Genomic DNA, 5,308 nt, shown 5'->3' with positions numbered 1-5,308 from the left:
ACAGAGCCGGCGGTGTGCCCAAATGCTTCCTACTGTGCTTACCTAACTATGTGCCACTGACACTGTCCCCCACAGTCAGGTCACACTGAAGGAGCCCTAGGCTGGGAGACGGTGTTGCCCTCATTAGCTGTGGGATCTGAAGCAAATCACTTTACTTCTCTGTGCTTTCCAGAGGTAAATAGGGATGCAAAATGGGGATAATTCTATGAACCCCAAGCTTAAATGGGATCACATCATGGAGGTCTCAGCTTAAATGGCCCCTACTCCGGGGGGCAATGGCGGATGCTGTTAGAGGAGTTAGCTAGACACGCAGGCAGAAGGGCAGGGTCTGTGGCAAACAAGGGCAGGTGGGCTCAGGCCGGGCAGACAGGACAGTGTGAGCAGCCTAACCACAGGAACCACCATGCTGAAATAACAGAATGTTTTTTGACACCAAGCAGGAAGCATGGGAACCTGCAGAGGGCCTGCAGCAATAGGTGAACTGATACTTAGGAACAGAGGAAGTTCAGGTCTGCTGCTGGGAACTACTCGGGTGGCGGCACTGGTAGATATAGAGCAGGTTTGTAGCACATGTACAACTCTAGACCGACTAGCTCCTCTGGCAACCCATTATTTGGGGCCCCTCCCGGCATGGGAGTCAGAGTCTGCTTGTAATAAGTTTTCCAGGCTTTTGCAGGAAGCTCATTCTTCAGTGTTGTGAGACACGACGCGGGGGGCAGGGGAAACTTTGGCTCACAGTTCCAGTTATCAGTGTCACCCAGGTCCCCTTCTCTCAGGCCTGAAGCACCAGTCCCCAAGCTGCTACCAGTGTTGGCAACTGACAGCTCCCTGCTAGACCCCTTCCTAGGTTTCCCTCCACTGTCTGCCTGGTCCAAGGTCCCACTCACGCGGGCAAATACTGGCCAGAAGGAGAACCGAAAACCCAGCCCTCTAATTCCCTGTGGCTTTGGAGGCCGAGGCTTGTGTGACTATGTAACAGCCCAGTTTCTCCCTCTTCCAGATCCTGCTTCCTCTCTTCCCCAAAGAGCTCCACAATATAATATCTACATACTAATCTCCATCTAAGAGTCTTTCCAAAGGGCCTGATTTGCAACAAGGGGCCCTTCCTGCCACACCAGATATTTAGAACCACCCCTCCTCTGCCTCTATCTCACTGCCCTTGTTACTATCTGAAAAAAAAAAACCAACAAAAACAAAAACACCACTCATGTATTTGCACATGTATTGTCTACCTCCCCAGTGCTTGAAAATATGCCCAGGAAGCAGTATCCTTGTGTATCTTGCTGTATCCCCAAGGCTGTGACATTCAGTAGGCACTCAGTAAATACTTGTTGGATAAAAGAACGTGAGGTGTAAAGAGCTTCCAGTTTAATAAATACAATGAGCTGTAATAAACATTAGCTTATAGCCCTAGCTGGTTTGGATCAGTGGATACAGCATCGGCCTGAGAACTGAAAGGTCCCAGGTTTGATTTCAGTCAAAGGCACGGGCACGGGTTGTGGTTTAGATCCCCATTAGGGTGCAGGCAGGAGGCAGCCAATCAATAATTCTCTCTTATCATTGATGTTTCTATCTCTCTCTCCTTCTCCCTTCCTCTCTGAAATCAATAAAAATAGATATTTTTTAAAAACACAGTTAGCATATATATTTGTAAGAACTCAATCTGTGCTTTAGAAGGAGAACTTAAAGATAAATATGCCATAGGCCTAATTCAGTGAATCATTTATCAACAAATTAATGGATCTTGCCTCAGTTGATATTTCTGTTTACAAACTAATGGCATACTTACTTAACTGCCTCCATTATGGGTTCTCAACTTTTCCAAGGAGTATTTTTAACATGAGAAAAAAAGCAATTTTTAAAAAATTAACACAATCACAGAGCATTTGTAGGCACTAGCAAATATATTGTGTAAGCTAATAGCTCATAACTAAGGAACTAGCCATCAATAAAATAAACAGATTAGTTCAAAAACAGAAACTGTTGTCCTAGGCCACAGAGATTCACATGTTGATTCTTATAAAGCTCTAAGCCATCAAAGCTTCAAGTCAGGAGATCTGGGCTCTAGTTCAAGCTGCACCTTCAATTCATCAAAGGACCTGGATCAAGTTACAATTCTCTAGTCTGAGTGTTCTCACATGCGTAATGAGAATAAGGCTTTCTATCAACTCTTTTTTTTTTTAAAGGCAGCATTTTTTAAAAAAATATATATTTTATTGTTTTTTTACAGAGAGGAGGGGAAAGGGATAGAGAGTTAGAAACATCGATGAGAGAGAGACATCGATCAGCTGCCTCCTGCACATCTCCTACTGGGGATGTGCCCGCAACCAAGGTACATGCCCTTAACCGGAATCGAACCTGGGACCTTTCAGTCCGCAGGCCGACGCTCTATCCACTGAGCCAAACCAGTTTCAGCTCTATCAACTCTTTTAACTTTGCAGTTCTATGTGCCTCTATTCACTGACTGATATACATCAATGATGTACTGATGTCAGGGAAGACAACATGGGCTATACTACTAGCTGTAGTTAACATAAGCCTAAAAAGTCCTATTACTTATAGGGTACTTGTGGTGAAAAATAGATAAACTACGTGTCATTACTTATTGGGCTATCTGAGTTCAAGGTCATACTTAAACTGATTTTTATGAGATTGGATTAAGGAAAATAAGCTTGAAGCCAATGGATGGTAGAATGTGTATGGTTACCTTTGATCTAGGAGGTGAGATACATTTCACTGGGCAGTGTTTCTAAGAATGTTTCCTCCAGTGTCTTTTAGAAATGCAATGGTCCCCTTTCTTCAGGTGTGTGAACATGAAAAGCCAAATTCTACAATTGTATGAAAGAGCGAAAGGCCAAGACACTCTTGAAAAAGATTTGCTGTAACAGATTTCAAGACAATACTGTGGGATTGGAAAAGGGCTAAATTAATTTTAAAAAGGAGCTATAGCTCTCAAAAACAGATCTGTGTACATGAGAAAACTTCACATGTAACAGAGGAAACATTGCCAAACAATGGGGAAAGGATGGGCTATTCAATAAATGGTGCTGGGTTAACTATTACATATGTCTCCTTTTCCCCCCATTGACCTCTCCTAAGTCACTTCCACCCAAAAAACATGCCCTCACCCCCCTACTGTCTGTGTCCATGTGTTATGCTCATATGCATGCATATAAGTCCTTTGGTTGATCTCTTACCCCCCACCCCTACCCTCCCATGCTTTCGTTCTGAGGTTTGACAGAATGTATGATGTTTCCATGTCTCTGGATTTATTTTTGTTCATCAGTTTATGTTGTTCGTTATATTCCACAAATGAGTGAGGTGACATGATATTTATCTTTCTCCGACTGGCTTATTTCGCTTAGCATAATGCTCTCCAGGTCCATCCATGTGGTTGCAAATGGTAAGAATTCCTTCTTTTTTACAGCAGCATAGTATTCCATCATGTAGATGTACCACAGTTTTTAAATCCACTCATCTGCTGATGGACCCTTATGCTGTTTCCAAATTTTAGCTATTGTAAATTGTGCTGCTGTGAACATAGGGGTGCATATATTCTTTCTTATTGGTTTTTCTGATTTCTTGGGATATAGTCCTAGAAGTGGGATCACTGGGTCAAATGGGAGATCCATTTTTAACTTTTTGAGGAAACTCCATACTGTCTTCCACAGTGGCTGCACCAGTCTGCATTCCCACCAGCAGTGCACAAAGGTTCCTTTTTCTCCACATTCTCGTGAGCACTTGTCATTGGTTGATTTGTTGATGATAGTCATTCTGACAGGTGTGAGATGGTACCCCATAGTTGTTTTGATTTGCCTCTCTTGGATGATTACTGACTTTAGCATGTTTTCATATGTCTCTTGGCCTTCTGCATGTCCACTTTCAAAAAGTGTCTATTTAATACTGTTGCCCATTTTTTTTTATTGGATTATCTTCCTTTTGTTAAGTTATATGAGTTCCCTGTAAATTTTGGAGATTAAACCCTTATTGGTGATAACATTGGCAAATATATTCTCCTATGCAGTGGGCTTTCTTATTGTTTTATTGATGGTTTCTTTTACTGTGCAGAAGCTTTTTATTTTTATCTAGTCCCCTTTGTCTATTTTCTCCTTAGTCTCCATTGTCCTAGGAGCTGTGTTGGTAAAGATATTTCTACGATATACAGTATGTCTGCTATTTTGCTGCCTATGGTTTCTTCTAAGCTTTTTAAGGTTTTCCATCTTATGTTTAAGTCCTTTATCCATTTTGAGATTATTTTTGTGTATGGCATAAGTTGGTGGTCTAGTTTCTTTTCTTTCTTCCTTTTTATTTTTGCATGTATCTGCCCAATTTTCCCAACACCATTTATTGAAGAGACTGTCTTAACTCCATTGTATGCTGTTACATCCTTTGTCAAGTATTAATTGATTGTAATTGCTTGGGTTAATTTCTGGGTTCTCTGTTCTGTTCTATTGGTCTGTATGTCTGTTCTTGTGCCAGTACCAGGCAATTTTGAGAACAGTGGCTTTGTAACATAGCTTGATATCTGGTATTGTGACCCCCCCCCCCAACTTTGTTCTTCTTTCTCAGGATTGCCATGACTAATCCATATGAATTTTTGGAGAGTTTTTTCTAGGTCTATGAAATATGCCATTGGTATTTTAATGGGAATTGCATTGAATCTATAGATTGCTTTAAGTAGTATGGACATTTTAATGATGTTGATTCTAGCAATCCATGAACACGGTATATTCTTCCATTTGTTTATGTCTCCCTCTATCTCTTTTTTCAGCATTCTGTAATTTTCTGAGTACAGGTCCTATACCTCCTTGATTAAATTTATTCCTACGTATCTTAATTTTTTTGGTGCAATGGCAAATGGGATTTTTATTTTTGTTTCTTTTTATGTAAGTTTAAAATTGGTGTATAAAAATGCCATAGATTTCTTGGCATTAATTTTTTATCCTGCTACATTGCCAAATTTATTTAAATATAGTAATTTTTGGATGCAGTCTTTAGGGATTTCTATATACAATACCATGTCATCTGTGAGTAATGACAGTTTTACTTCCTTCTGTCCAATTTGGATGCCTTTTATATTTTCTTCTTGTCTGATCACTATGGCTAAAACTTCTAGTATATGTTGAATAAGAGTGATGAAATCAGACATCCCTGTCTTGTTCCTGTTTTTAAGGGAAATGGTTTTAGTTTGTGCCCATTGAGTATGATATTGGCTGTAGGTTTGTCACATATGGATTTTATTATATTGAGGTATGTTCTTTCTATTCCCACTTTGCTGAGAGTTTTTATCAAAAATGGGTGTTGGATT

This window comes from Myotis davidii, unplaced genomic scaffold (assembly GCF_000327345.1).
Source record: "Myotis davidii unplaced genomic scaffold, ASM32734v1 scaffold203, whole genome shotgun sequence".
NCBI lineage: Eukaryota > Metazoa > Chordata > Mammalia > Chiroptera > Vespertilionidae > Myotis > Myotis davidii.
Note: the sequence above shows the minus strand (reverse complement) of the source record.